The sequence below is a fragment of the Diabrotica undecimpunctata genome, chromosome 5 (genome assembly GCF_040954645.1).
Source record: "Diabrotica undecimpunctata isolate CICGRU chromosome 5, icDiaUnde3, whole genome shotgun sequence".
NCBI lineage: Eukaryota > Metazoa > Arthropoda > Insecta > Coleoptera > Chrysomelidae > Diabrotica > Diabrotica undecimpunctata.
The window spans coordinates 72,506,956-72,523,564 of NC_092807.1; the positions used below are offsets into that span (position 1 = coordinate 72,506,956).

Genomic DNA, 16,609 nt, shown 5'->3' on the forward strand with positions numbered 1-16,609 from the left:
ATTGAAGACCAGAAATAATATTGTCATTTATATAATAATATTGTTATTTAGCTTGTCAGCTACAAATGAGGCGCACGTCCTTATGCCCTTAAAATATATACGCTTGCACTATATGCTTCTGCTGCCGAATATAACTTGTTGAAAAAATTAACCCTTTTTTCTTTTTGTGCACACTACTACCCATTTTAACACAAAAATATCTATTGTAGCACTTAACCATATTTATTTTGAGATAACCTTCTATCGAGATATCATATGTAGTACACAAATAAGACCAGAACTAAAATAATAAAAAAAGCTTTATACAAGATATTGCAGAAAATTGAATGAAATAAAAGCAGTTGTTATTAATCGGATGCTTACATAAAATGTACAAAGACAGTTCACGTAAACAAAATATATTAATAAATTTCTGTAATTAAAAAAAAAACATCGAGTTCGGCATTGAACTAATAAAATTATATTAAATAAAAAAAACATTATTTTTAAAAATGCAGAGAAAATAAAATTTTATATGCAAGTGAACAATCCATTAAATAATAAGCCCAAGTTCTTTTGTATCTATATACCTGTTTTCTAAAGAACCAGTTACCTTTTAATACGTAATAATACCATTTAATAAAATATCCTCTGTTACACAGTGTAATGCGGATGATATTACACTGTCTACAAACAGTAGATAAAATTAAGGAGCCCATATAAACCGTTCGGGGTATATGTTGAAAATATACTGTATAATCGCAAACTTGCCAAACTCTCAGAGCTTACTTAAACCGATATACTTATGGTTCCAATATACAGTGAAAAAGATCTGAACGACCCCTATAATGTATACACGTAAACTAACCGATATATGATACAGGAGCATTTATGGACTCCACAAAATTTTTAAAAATTATGAAACTGTACATGTTAACGAATCGACAGAGCCAATATTATAGAATGGTCAAGTGAGCTCCGTATATTGGTGTCCACTTGACCACGGAGCTCACTTAAACCTGAATTTTAACATCGACGGAGTCCACTTTATGCCGTAGATATATATGTTAGATCACTTATTACGTATTTAACTTTTTAAAAAGAACTTTATTTATTACACATTAAATAGTACAAAATTAAATTAATTTAAAATGACTACTGAGTTTTAGTGGTTTCAATTTTGATAGATGACTCTTTTTTTCAAAATGGTCACAGCATCTGTAGGGTACGTTAACTGGGTGACTTCTATACGTGATATTTGTATATTTCTCAATTTGGCCTCTAGCATAAATTCTGGTACTGTCGATGAATGCAATACATTCGGGAATTAATCTTAAGATTGAATTTGTTTTAATTATTTGTGTAGTGACGTCTTTTCTTGCACATTTGATTGTTACTGGTAATGGAACGGAAATGGTTAGTTACCATAAATTTTGGTCAATTTCTTGTACATTGTGATCTTGTGCCAAGAGCATGGACATCTGGCAAGTTTTTGGTAAGTTGCTGAGAGGTTTCAAAAGCTGGGCTTTACATATAGCATCTGTGTCTATCGGATACGGAAGGATGTCTGTACACATTCTTTGGTTTTAACTGATTTGTTTGCATTTTTCGGTGTCCATGGGTAAGACATATGAAATTGAATCATCATCTCGCGCTATGTATTTATGAACAGTTGAAAGTATATGATGGAAACCAGTTTGATTATTCAATCTTGGAATTGAATATAATTGATACAAGGTGAATATTTCGGGATCAACTAACGGAATTTCGAGAACGAAAACAATTTTTGAATCAAGCTGATACGCTTGTAGTTTTATTATGTCAATATACTGAGCTATATTTGACATATAAGTGGGTAGAGGCAATACGTTATTTTGTAATGACTGTGAGATTTCTTTTAATGCCTCCATTAAGTCTATGGACGAAATAATAGAACTATGTAGAATTTGCAGGCGAGAGAATGTGATAGAATTTAATATATCATTTAAATAATTTTCTAAAAATACGTAGCTTGCCATTAAGGACTCACATAAATCTAGTATTTGTAATTGTGCTTGGTAAAAGAAGATGTCATTATTAATGTCCAGAAGTGTAGTCTCGATAGTTTTTAAGTCTTTGTTAAAAGTTTCTTCGTCTATTTGCAATTTTTGAATTGTAGTGTTGAAAGTTCTTATAACTGAAGTGGTAACAGATATTTGATTTTTTAGGAGATTTTCAATTTGAGTTTCGTCGGAATTTATCTTATTTATACATTTATTAAAGTATTCGCCGTCAGAGGCGTCTAAATTTCCAGTAATAGATTTCCAGATTGTTCCAATAAAATTTACTAAACCGCGTTTTGGGCGTTTATTATAAGGTACTGTGTCAGAGGTTATTTCTTTATATTGTAAGTTAACGGAGTTTGAGATTTGTGTTAGCAGACTAATATGTATCTGTACTTCGGCTTGAAAGGCAAGTTTTCTTGGTGTATCCACGTTAATAAATTTTTCTAATAGGTTTTCCCAAATTCTGTCATTGTTGGATATTGTAGTTTTGATAGGGAATAATTCTTTGTAAACAAGTAAAGTCCATTTGTCGTTAGATATTCGTATAGTTCCTTTTTCATGAAAAAATATTCCAATTGTGTTATTAATTGGAGTGAGGAGAATTTGGGATTGGACGATAGAAAGGAGTCCATATTTTGGGAGATTAAGGAGAGGAGGATTTTGATTTAATTTGGGATTCTTTTACGTAAACTTTGTCACCAATTTTAAAATCAGGTCTTCGTTCTGAAATATTCTCGTCAAATCTTACTTTCGCCTTTTCTTTCTGTCTTTCTGTTTTTGCTCTGGCTACTTTGTAAAAATATTCCATGCGATTATTCAGGTTTCGAATATATTTACTCATTAGTGTTTTTTGATTGTATAGAGTTTCTAGTGGTCGGCCTGCAGTGTGCCCAAATATAAGTTCATGTGGTGTGAAACCGTGGGTCTTATTTTTTGTGTTGCTGTAGCATATTATTGCATAAGGAGGTATAGTGAAGGGATGACCGTTTGGATTCTCGGCTTGATTTGCTCTAATCATTTCTGAGAGTATGGCATGAAATCTTTCTACAGATCCATTAGATTGTGGATGGTTAACACTAGAAAATGTTAGTTCGATGTCGTATAATTCGCACAGATCTTTGATTATAGCATTCTCGAATTCTCGACCCAGTCACAATGAATTCTTAGTGGTGTTCCATAGTGTTGAAAGAAGAGTAGGAGTGTCTTGACTACTGTTACTGCCTTTTTGTCTTCCAAAGGATAGGCTTGCGTGAATTTTGTCAATTCGTCACGAATAGTTAAAGCGTAGTTCCTAGTAGGGTATTCGAATATATCCATATTTATTCTTTCGAATGGTGTTTTTGGAGTTTCTGTTATGACTAGTGGTCCATTTAAGTTTTTCCTGCAAACCTTAACTTTTTGGCAAATTTCACATGCTTTTACAACTTTCGCTACATCTTTTGTTAAATTCTTCCAATTGTATTTCTGCTTTATTCTTCTGACAGTTTTGTTTGTTCCTCGATGTAAATTGTTTTTACCACAATGGTAATGATCTAAAATTTGAGGGATTTCGTCTTCGCTGGCTGTTTTAATTATATTTTGGAGGATTCTTAATTTTAATTCTTTGTTAGCAAAATTATAAGAAAATATCTCTAGGATAGGTAGTTCGAGATTATTTTCGACACAATATATTTTTGATTCATCGAATTGATCTTTATTTGCAAAAAGTACAAGAAACAAGTGAGATATTACTCGTTCGGGATCAAACGGTAATGGTATAATAAAATATTTTCGATCTTTTACAGTTTTGCTGTGTACAATATTAATTCTTCGATTACTATATTCCATGTTTTCTTCGAATATGTCATTTATTATTTTCTCGTGGAGTTCTTCAAGTTTATTTTGCCAAAAAAATGTAACACTATTTTTGTTGAATTTGTCCAATAAGTCCGTATTCGATGTTTCAATTTTAAAATACTCGATTATTGACTTAGTTCTATACAGTTCGATAAATTTATCAAGTTCTTCGGACATTTTTTCTATATTTTCTTCATCGTCGTCTTCGTTTTCTTGAGTTTCCGTCTCATCTTCATTCGATGCATGTAATGAGATTTTTGATTGAAAGTTTGCACAATCCTTGAAATGGTTAATCTTTATCCTTAAGAGGGCATCTGCATTTCTGTTTATTTTTCCTGCGCGATGTTCTATTTTATAATTGTATTCTTCGAGTTTTAGGCGCCAACGCGCTAATCGGCTTCCGGGATCTTTTATCGAGAAAAACCATGTAAGGGGTCGATGATCGGTAATAAGGGTGAATTTTCGGCCAAAAAGATATGGCCTAAAATGTTTGACTGCCCATACGATAGCTAATAATTCTCTCTCTATAGTCGAATATTTTGTTTCGGCACCGCATAATGTTCTGGAGGCATAAGCTATGGGTAAATCTTTTCCAATAGGGCCTTGCGATAGAACGGCTTCAATCGCGAATGCACTAGCGTCAGTTGTTAGTAAAAATGGTTCCTCAAAATTGGGATATATAAGTATTGGATCTGATGTTAAAATATTTTTGAGTTCGTTAAAGGCTTCTTTGCAATCATAATTAAAAATAAAAGGTACGTCTTTCTGAAGTTGTTTCGTAAGTGGTTTAGAAACTTTGGCAAAATTTGGAATAAATCTTCTGTAGTAACCGGCTAAGCCTAAGAATGATTTTATTTCTTTGGTGTTCTTTGGTTCCGGGAAGTTTTTGATGTAAGATATTTTAACTGAATTTGTTTTTACACCATTTTCTATTACAAGGTGGCCGAAATATGCTACTTCTTTTCTTAAAAATTCGCACTTGTCTGGCTGTATTTTTAAATTTGCTTTTCGTAACCTTTTAAAAACTTCTGTTAGTCATGACATGTGATCATAAATAGTGGGTGAGTATTACTCTTTGGAAAGTAGATGGAGCATTCATTAGTCCGAATGGCATGCGGACAAATTCGTAATGTCCATTTTCGACGGAAAAGGCCGTTTTCTGGATGTCTTGTGGCTCGATTTCAATCTGGTGAAATCCAGACGCTAAATCTAATGTTGTGAAGTATTGGCATCTTCCTAGTTGGTCCAATAGTTCTGATATTTGTGGTAGAGGATAACGGTCTTGTACTGTGAGTTCGTTAAGTTTTTGATAATCAATAACAACTCGCCATTTTTGTTTTCCTGACACATCTAATTTCTTCGGTACGACCCAGACTGGACTCGACCAGGGCAGGACGCTGGATTATTCCTTCTTCTAACATTTTTTAATTTGCGTTTTTACCTATTCCTTATGTATTTGAGGATATCTATAGGATTTAGTGAAGATAGGTTTAGCGTTGTTTGTTTCCATTTTGTGCTTGATTTCGTTTGTGAAGGTCAGTTTGTCGCCTTCGACATAAAATATATCTGGATATTCAGTACATATATCTAGAATTAGTTCTTGTTCTTCGCAATTTAGATGATTAATTCTTAGTTGTTTTTTAATTATTCGTGTTCTATCTACTACGGATTCTTTAAAATCATTTCCGTTGTAGGATAGGATTGTCTCCGAATTTTTGAAAGGTGCGATTGAAATGTCTGAAAATTTGAATGTCTTCGGCATAGCATTAGCATTTAGGACGGAAGTTAAGAATTCTCCATTTTCGTCTACATGGACTAATGCATGAGGTAATCTTACTTTTTCTATTTCTTGAGCTGATAATATGGCATCTGTATTTGATAAGTTACATTTTAGTCTGCATATTTGTTCGGTCTTTCAAGATTCTTGTCTTGATCTCGGTTTTTACGATAGTGTATTTTTCATTCATAGGGTTTTGGTATTTTAAATTTGATTCCTGTTTAGAATCTGATTTTTAATTTTTATTTTAGGTTCGTTTTGTCTTGTTTCTGTAGGGTGTGTCGGTGTTTTGTCTGTAGGAGGTGTGTTTGTCTCGTGTCCTACTTTGTGAAGGGTGACAGTTTTAAAATTTGTATGCAACTGTCGGGATTTGAGATCTATTACGCATTCATAATGATCTAGAAAGTCTAGGCTTATTATGCCATCGGAATCAATGTCTAAATTGAAAATAAAGACTTTGTGAGGATTATTGTCAGTGAAAGGAATCAGGACAGATTCTGTTATTAACAATTTTTGATCGGTTATACCTTGAATAGTAACGTTTTCAGGAAATCTATTATGATAATTGCGTGCTGTGTTTTCTTTGAAAACATTGATTCCAGCACCTGTGTCGATTAAAAGTTTAAAAGTGTTGGTAGCATCGTTAATGTAATATAAATTTTTGGAACTCATTGTATGAAATGGGGTTATATAATAAGTTTATAGTTTTCATAGTTATCGGTATTATAATAATTATCTGTACAGTAATCGTCTGTATAATAGTTAGTCGTCATTTCATCAGGGTATTCGTTTAAAACATGTGCTCTTTGGAAGTTTGGGTTTCTTTGAATAACAGATTGACGATTTTGATTTTGATTTTGAGATGAAAAGGAAGGTCTCTGTTGGTTGGAATTTGGATTGTTGGAGGAATATTGATTCCTATTAGGGTTCTGATTGTTTTGATAGTTGTTAGGTCCATTATTATATTGGTTTTGGTAAAACTGGGCCGTGTGGCCCAGAAAAAGTTTGGTTTGGCTGTATGAAACGTGAAGAGCGGCATTCAGTATTTAGATGACCAATGCGGCCACAATTTGTACATTTTGTAAACTGAGATGAGGGTCTTCTCATTGGTTGAGAGGGTTTAGGAATATTTGATCTAGAATTAGATTTTTGTTCTTTAAAATATGACAATTGAAGTTCGCGTCTAATACGATTGCTTGCTTCAATGAGATCTTTTGGATTACTAGCCCTAATAATTTGTCCTAGACGAGGTTCTAAACCGGTTAAAAGTGTGTTTAGGGCCATGGTATCGATTAAGTCACATTGGGCAGTTTTTTGATCTGGGGATAAATTTGCTATTTGGATCGAGGCGTGCATTTTTGCATTTAGAACTTATAAGCGGTTAAAGAAAGTTAGAGGAGATTCGTTAGATAGTTGTCTTAGTCTTTGTAAGTCTTGTATTAAGGAGGTCAGGTCTCTACTGTCTCCGAAATGTAGATTTAGTAATTGTTTTATTTCTGTATAAGAAAGTGGTTTTCTAAAATTAATAAGCTGTGCAGCTTATTAATACCCTTGAGTTTATTTTTTACGTGAATCGTTAATAGAACGCGCTGATCGCCTGTGGCCATCTTAAAAGCACAGTCGCACGCATCTAAAAATGCAGAAAGAGAATCGGATCGCCTTCAAAGTCTGGGATAAGGGAAAATATTTCCGAAAGCTTATATGGTTCGATTTCTTTTTGAGTTTGGGAACGTGTCTCCGGCATTTTCGAGATATTTTTAAACGAAAATAAAAAATAGAAGTATGGAGAAATATAAAATGTATCAGTATATAAGGGAGAAAAAAAATGTGGTGGTATATAAAGGGCAAAAATGTATCAATATAAAAATATAAAATAATATATCAATAAAAATGTATCTAATATACCAAATAAAAATATATCAAGAGAAAATATACCAAAAATATAGCAAGTAAAAAATATGTCAATAAAATATCAATATAAAATAATATGAAAGAAATATGTCAATATCAATAATTTCAAATATTAGATAATCTACTTGTATTTTTTTTATGTATCTTGATTAATTGACTTGCAGTATAGTCAATTTCGTAAATTATTATAACAAATTATTAACGAGATGATTCAAAATCCCCTTACATAAAGAAGAACATCGGGACGCCTTGTTCTCTCTGCTCAGCTACCAGGGGCTTCACTAGGTGTTCCTTCCGTAGATCACAGGAGTGAGGTTGTTCGGAGATGTTTTCTTCTTTAAGGCTCGTCTTGTTCTCTGTGCTCGGCTACCAGGGGCTTCACTAGGTGTTTCTTCCGTAGGTCACAGGAGTGAGGACTTCCGTAGATTCTTTGTTCCGTTAAGGGATGAGAGTCCGCCGCTGCCAGTGAGTATACACGTGTTCTCGCAACGTTAACCGGATGCTACTGACTTTGCGCCAATTGTTAGATCACTAATTACGTATTTAACTTTTTAAAAAAGAACTTTATTTATTACACATTAAATAATACAAAATTAAATTAATTTAAAATGACTACAATAACTGGACTGGTCGAAATTGCAGCTAAGAGTGGTTCCCGCATCTGAAAATGGTAATTTATAGGTTTGGTATGAAGTGCTGAATCGCTGTTCCCATGAATATTGGCCAACGGTTCGTACAAAGTTCTACTGCGTGCTCAACGGTTTCTATGGGAATGGGATGATGAAATCTGAAGTCGGCGAACTTAAGCTAGTTCAAGGTTAATATTGTCGCATATAGCATATATATTGTTGTGATCTGCTTTATGATGTTTTATTATTAATTAACACTAATTTAATTAATCCAATTATTTAATTAATTAATTCACTAATTTATGCAGAGTCATACAAATCAATTACTATTAAAAATTCTCAGGGTGCCTTCTTAATTTTTACTTTAATCAGTTTACTTTATATATCTCTTCTAGTGGGTTCAGTATCTCCTAGTTGCTCATAATCGGGATAGAACAGGAAACGGAACTAACATTAAAACAACATAAATATGCACACAAATTATTATTTATTTTCAATAAGCAATACGATGAATATTAATAAATAACTTTTGTGGGCAATTATCTTTCCCAACAAACTCCTATACTCTAAATTTAATTTTAATTACAAACTATCTATTGATCTGTTTTATAATAATATCTACTAAAAATTGACCATATAAAATATAATTTATTCACAAAAAATAACTCTTTGAAACTTGGAATCATAGTTCGTATGCTTATATTTGATTTTATCTTTAGAATATCTTAAAGTGTTCTTTCATTCAAATTATTTGACTGACCTTTATTTTTTTACACCAATGATGTCTCCTCTCGATCAAACCACAGTTCCTTCCTTAATTGATTATGTCCGGCTACCATCAAATCTTTCCCGTTCTCAGCATCGATCCAAACCGCATACCAGCAAACTACTCCTCCGAAAATACAAGCCCAAGCCTCTTTTGACCGGTACTCTTTATTCACAAATTCTCCTTTCTTTCTCAATTAGATCTCGTGGACTATGCAGATTCAAAAGAGGTATTAATCTTCTCGTTTTTGATCTGCTCTCAGCTTCCACCTTTCTCACTAACAAACGAAAACACTGGTACTCCGATTGACTACACGAAACACGTCTTCTCTTCTGGTCTGCCGGTAACATAATAAATCTTTTCAATCTCCTCAGAGAAACCTTCTCAACTCTCTCATTCCCCATCATTCCTTTTTAACCAATCATAAGCATTCATTTTTCCCACTTATTTTCGATTTAGAAAATTTCCAACATAATATTTAAAACAAATAAACTACTTTCACTCAAATTAATTTTCAGAAACCATTAACAATTTTGCCTTTTTCAACAGAAATAAGTTTCCAAATTCTTGTTATCTCATATCTAAATCTAATTCTTATTTACTTTCGAAAAATGCCCACCGCAAAATACAATTACAAGTTTATTCTTAAATCTATAAAATTATACGGGTTCCATTGTCCTTTCACTATTCACTCAGTCTTTCAAGGAAAAACTGTTCCGTCACGGAACAATGTCTTCTCTTATTCTAACTATTACAAATAAGTACAGGGTTGTATTTTAACTTATATGCCCGCGGTATATTAAAATAATAAAAAAACTCTTTATTCTATTTCTGATCGATAAACTGATCCATAACAATATATATATATATATATATATATATATATATATATATATATATATATATATATATATATATATATATATATATATATGTTCAGTGCGTATTTTCTTTATTATTTACAATACGTGTACACATACATACCTTTTTATGCCTTTCAGAATTTTTTTAGGTTTACTAAGTCTTTTGACTATTTATTTAATACTAAAACCATTATATAAATTTATGCTTATATTTTTGTTTTGAACTTATATATAATTTTTTTTATTTATATCGATGTGTCTCCTTTCTGTCTATATTTCATAATTTTTTATTAGCCCTTTTCCAATAACGTCTTTTTTTCTTCAAACTTGAGTATAAAGCATGGATTCCATTATTCAAAAATACCTGAAGACCAAAGGACAATCCATTAGAAACGTCGGGCGCCAATGGGTAACAATATAACCATCTCCGAAAGTTGGGAGCCAATGTAGAGCAATAAAATTCACAACTTTTCTGTTAAGCCTCTTTTATCTCAGTCTCTTAGGTGTAAGAACATCTTATCTTAGAAGTAATTCTGAACAATGAGTTTGGCTGGAACAAATAAACCAAGATATTAACTTAATTATATTTCATTGTACATAAAAAAAATATAATAAATTTTAATAAGATATTAAAAATCAAAGCCAATCTTCCCTATAAGCTTTACAAATATAAAATATAATACTTATGGTATCACTAGATAACTTGTTATTGGCTTCAAAGGATTGCACAATGTAGTGCTTAGTTGCTGGTGTTGGCTTCACAGGATAACTTGTGACGGGTAGCTCTTTCGATACGACAGACTCAGTAAAATACAGGATGAAATAAAAATAAATCTATTAATTCTAACGTATAGTTATAACTACAAAAATAAAAATAAAATAAATTCTATAAACCCTCCGAATATATTCTATATTCCGCAATCCTAACTGCGGAAGTCTTTCTGTCCGGGTTTGCTGGCAGATTCAATGCACTAGCGAGCCAGGGAGCCTAGAGCGTTAGCCACAAGACTCCTTTAACTCCGTAAGTAAGTAAATGTTCTTTCTCTAGGGATAGGATAGGAGCTTTATTATATGAGGATGAGATAGACATTTTTGTACCCGTTTAGGGTCGTAGGACCCTCTTCAGGCTAGTGTTGAATATTGTGTTGAGGCACACATAGCAAACAGACGCAAAAACCACCGGTGTGTTAGCTTTTGTTCTTCTTCTTTCTTCTTCTGGGGGTTGTGTAGTCACTATCGAGCCAGAGAGAGTCAGGGGCGAAGTTTGACTGGATTAGATGTTCTTTCCAGTTTGACTGTGTTTGTGTTTGTGTTTGTTTTATGTTTTTAGAGCTAGATACGACAAGGTCGGGTCTCTAGTGACCATTGGTCCTGTGCAGTCTCAAGCTTAACTCGGACCCAAAACCAGTGTATTGCACTGTAATTTTGTGACCGAGTGTGCTCGTGAGTGGAGGCGCCTCGGCTTTCGAGAGTCAACCTGTCGTATTTCGCTCAGTGTGAGTGTGTGTGTAAACTCAGCAGTGACGGACGCTACCATTTCGTTGTTACAGAATCCGTCGAATCACTTAGATTTTCCTCGGCCGTCCACAGCTCCCGTGTAAAGTAACGGGTGCTGCAGGCGGTCGAGGGTCCCGGTGATGAAGATGTTTCGGTAGCAGAAAGAGGACCCCTTTCACTGCTGAATTTTGTGTGTGTGAGTTGTGATAAGTGTTAGAGTCCGCATCGACAATCGTCGAAACCGTGTTCTCTAGTGACCATTGTTCCTGTAGCCGTTTTTGCGTTTGCAATCGATTCCAGAACTAGTGTATTGCACTATAATTCTGTCATCGATTGTCCACGCTAACGGCCAGGCCTCGTCAGTGTTCGATAGACGGTTCAGGCGGCTGTCGATTCAGTTGAGAAAATAGTTGCGGCTACTTTCTCAGGGACGGACAGGTATCGTTGAGTAATGAGATTAAGAAACCGCAAAAAACCAATCTCCCCCTGTCCGGGGTAAGGAATGGATTTGATAGGGCTAGGTATGGGAGCGATAGGCTAGTGGAGTGGCCTTAAGGATATCAGCATATTCCTCCGGAAGTTGGTCAATGCAAGCCTGCATTAGAATTGACGGTAGGTGAAGATGTTTGTTTTTTGGCTTCCGGGTGGATATGTGACCGTGAAAAGAGCAGGAACTTTTTAGAGTGTCTTGTGTAATTGATGTGGGTCCGTTGATGGTTTTGAGGGTAAAGTTCCTGTTGAGAGTTTTTATTCTCTCGATTATGGGGGTGGTATTAGCTGTTTGATGAATTTCACGGGAAGGGAAATACCAACGCTTTCTGCACGTTCTACGCAAAATTCTGCGCTCCGTAGCGGACAGTCTTCTCTTTTGATAATCCTTAAGAAGGCAATATACTCAAGCTAGACTTATACTCAATAACCGGTCGAATAAATGTTTTGTATGTGTGAGAGTTTTGTTATTTGTTTTGCCAAACGTCCCTGATAATGGAACAAGGAGTCGGACTCGGTTCCTGACCCTATCTAAAGTTGCCTTTAGATCAGGTTCCCAGTTAAGTGTTTTAGTGAATAAAACACCCAAATAGGAAGCTGTCGGGCTAGTAACGAGTCTTTCTCCCATCAAATACAGGGGCGTCTCGTCGGCACGATTGCGTATGATGCCAGATGATGCTTTTGGGTTGCGAAACACAATAGTTTGCGTTTTCGCAGCGTTTAGCGTGACTCTCCACTTATTACACCATTCTTCGACACCGTTTAAAAGAGTTTGTGCTCTTCTAAAGGTTCTCTCAGGGAAGTAACCGTCCGCTGTTGTTAGGAGGGCAGTGTCATCCGCATAGATGTACATTTGCGTGTGTGGTATATTTTGGATAGGGATAGAACTGTTGTATGTGATGTACAACAAGGGTGCAAGTACCAAGCCTTGAGGTACTCCCGCTCGGGGAGTGAATGGGGTGGAAACTCGATCGCTTACTTTCACTCTCACTATTCTGTTCGATAGGTAAGAGTGGATGATTTTAGTGAATTGTAGGGATAGCCCGATGTCAATTATCCTCCGAATTAGTCCTTCGTGCCAGACTTGATCGAAGGCTTTTTGTACATCTAGAAAAGTGGCTATGGCGATACTGTTACAGTTTATTGACTGTGTGACTTTAGTAGTGAAATCTATTAATGCATTTTTTGTGGATCTATTTGGTTGGAATCCGTATTGGAATTTGGGGATGATATTGTGAGTGTCGAGATAGTCGCTGAGCCTCTTCTTTAGGATTAGCTCAAGGACTTTCCCTAGTGAGTTAATTAATTAGATAGGTCGATATGATTCCACATTTGTACGGGATTTACCCTTTTTGGGTATCATGATAGTGTTTGCTATTTTCCAAGAAGTAGGAAAATAGTAGTTTTTGAGACTTGCATTAATAGTTTTTGTGAGATGTGGGATTATACTCTCAGGAAGTTGCTTTAGACACCTTCTACTGATATTGTCAGGTCCGGGAGAATTATTTTTGCCAATTTGACAATAACTCTCCGTTTCTCTGTCAGTAATAGGGTCCATGATTGGGACGTGGTTTGGAGTTTGATGCATGAGAGTATTTCTTACTACGAATTCAGTTTCGAGTTTGAATAAGAGATCGAAGTTAGGGTTGTCAGGGGATTGAAAGTTGTTATGCAGTGAGTTTCTGAATGTTTCTGCTTTTAGTTCAGGAGAACTAACAATTTGATTTTCAATCAACAGATGAGAAGGTTGAGATAATTTTTGTTTTGTTAGAACTTTGAATTTGTTCCAGAATTTAGCCCCATCTCTGTAATCCAATTCCGAGGTAGAATTCTCCCACTGGCGAGCCTGTAGGACGGATATTTCTCTCTTAATTCGAGCAGAAATGCGGTTATATTCTGTTTTGACAAGAGGGTCTCTGTTGATTTTGTATTGACGTAAGAGCCGTCTTTTTTGGTGTATTTTGGCAATGATGTATTGTGGAAGTGCCGGAGAAAAAGGATGAATTGTTTTAATTTTAATTGAGTGATTGATTGCCTCGGTTATTAGGTTCTCAATTTGGATAACAGTCTGGTCAATACTGTCATTCGTATTGAGTTCGCCTAACTCGGGAATATTATTTGTTATGAAATTTTTGAATTGTGGCCAGTTTGCGTGACGATAATCTCTTATTTGTCGCGGGGGAGGTGGGATTTGAGGTGACATGATATCAGAATTTACTAATATCGGAAGGTGATCGGACGTTATTGTCTCGCCGATGTGGCATCGATCGTCGAACCTATGCATCACGCTACCAGTAACGATGATGTGGTCCACGATAGATGCCCCATTTGCGTTCAAAAACGTATGGTCTGTATTTGTGATTCTTATGATAAGAAGGGAAGTATATCAGTTAGTCTGATGCCTTCAGGGTTACTTGAATGATCACCGAATTGTGTGTGTCTACAGTTCAGGTCGCCCATGAGGATTGCTTTATTTAGAGTTAAAAAATACTCTAAAAGTTCTAGGGAAAGCGGGCTCGCTGGATGCCTGTAGTAAGAGATTATCGTAAGGGTTTGGTTATTAGGGAGAATGTGGGGGGAGTGTGGTAATCCATGTTTGATAAGGATACCATTCCCACGGGAAACCTGACAACGGTTTCGATAAATTGTAGTGTACATTGCACAGGTCGGAGTATTTCGACAAAGTGTGTCTGTGATGGCTAGGATTTGGATGTTGCGACTTTGCAGGATATGTTTGATTAGGGGTCTCTTTTTAGAGATCCCTTGGCAATTTACTGCACCGATTGTGAAATCCATGCACAGCTAATTTAAAAGTTGGGGTGGAAGGTCATTTCGACCTTATTGTTTTGACCAGACAGGACAATTATATGGCCTAATATTTTTTCGATCACCGTGCTTGTGATCGAGGTGATTAGTTCCCGTCTTTCGGGTAGAATATTGAGTAACACTAAGGTGTTAAGTTTAATTATGTTTTTCAGATCCGTAGTGAGATCGAACGGAGGGGTTGATTTTTCAATCGATAAGGGTTGTGTCTGGTAGGAGTATTGAGGTTGTTCCTGTCTTTTACGACAGCGGTTGGAGTAGGCAGGATGTTCACCGCTACAGTTTGGACATTTGGGAGAGGTCGGATTCGGACACTTACTAGATTTGTGGTTTTGTCCACAATTAGGACAGATAAATGAACGCTTTTTGCATTCTTGGATACAATGGCCATTAGTGCAGCATTTTCTACAATATTTAGGGGTGGGTATTATAGGATTTGCTCCGTGGGGGAGTTCTGTGAGATGGATAAGTCCATCAATTTGTATACCGTAGTTCAAGACTTGTGTGTATTTTTCGGCTGAAGTTGTTAGTACTTTGATAAATTTAGTGTCTTTGCCGGAGCGTAGAGATTTTACCCTCCACAGTCTAGCGATAGGGATGTCTTGATCTAGGAGTATTTGCTGGAGCTCATTCTCAGTGTAATCGTGCGAGACGTTCACTATGAGGAAGAGGTGGGCATTAGGTTTAGGAGCTTGGTTTGCAGATGAATGGTTACGGCTTGTGACTTTTATTTGTGTCTGTCCGGTAGCTTTGTGGATTTTGGTTTGAATTTCTTCAGGATATAGAGAGTGTAGTGTTCGGAGATGCGCGATACCGTGGTGTAGTACTGTGAGAGAGTGTATTTTTTGGTACATCATTGGGATGCAGTTTAGTATCCTGAAGAAAATTCTTTGGTTGGATAAATCTTGGGGAATATCTTTTATAAGATACTCAAAGGTTTTTGGATTGTTGATGGCATTGGTTATGTTAAGATTAGTGCGTAAACGAGGTGCTGCAGGAGTGGATGTTGCTTTAGCGAATGATTGAGGTGGTGCGGGTTGTGATTTGGAGGTTAACGGTTGGGGTTGTGGTTGTTTAGGTGAGGAGGATTGTGAATTTGGTTGGATTTTTTGGGTTTTGGTTTGTGAGGTAGGTGGTTGTCTGATGGGTTTTTTAGAGATAGAGACTTTCCAATGAGATGAGGGAAGTGGAGGGAAATCAGAATCGATGTCAGTGAGAATTTTGTGGTTTGGGTCGTTCCTTTCGATCTCATTACTTTTCATGTTGAAACGTGTTTGGAGGGTTAGAATTTGATGCTAAAGGTCCATGAGTTCCTTCGCAGAAGAATAGGGATTGTAGGAATTATCGGAGATATCAGGGACTTCGAATGTTTGACTGTCTTCATCTTGGATGAGAGGGGCGTACGGGTTAGAGGCAAGTGCCGCGGTTTGTGACCTAGTCACAGACCGGGTAGAGCGGGCAGACCTGGTTGAACCAGGCATTTCGATGGGAATTTGATTGTAAAGTTTAGACCGCTAGCAGGCTCCGCAGCCTCACGGAAGCCAGGGGGCGGTAAAAACCTCCCGAAAAAAAGGCTTGTTCTACTAACGTGCACTCCACGAAACTTTGAAAATGGCCTTACTCACCGCGCGTGTACCACGCTGCAAAAGGGTCCCTCGATGGACGTCTATAACGGAATATATAGTGCGTCGTTCTCGCCTTGTCACCCTGTGATTTTGTCAAAATAAAAGGACAATTTCCGGGGCCAGTATATTCTACTGAAACCCCGTACTTTCAAACTTTATTTGGCTATCACCAGGCTCCTTGGTTTGTCGGACGACTACTTCCTCAGACGATCTATGTACAGCAATCTTCAGAGCTATGCTCTTTCTAACTTCCCGCCGACGTTGTTTAGAAGAGGGTATGTTGCCAGTGAAATTCTTCTTCAACGTCTCGTACAGTAATGTGTACAGGAATGTGTAACTCCGCCAGCCGCTCGCTTTAAATAGCCGCTC

At 36.1% G+C, this 16,609-nt stretch overlaps 1 protein-coding gene across 1 annotated transcript in view; it reads left to right on the plus strand.

The window, feature by feature from the left end:
• The window catches only part of LOC140441384 (uncharacterized), a 594,575-nt gene that overhangs the window by 214,457 nt on the left and 363,509 nt on the right, over positions 1–16,609 (plus strand). The window lies entirely within an intron of this gene.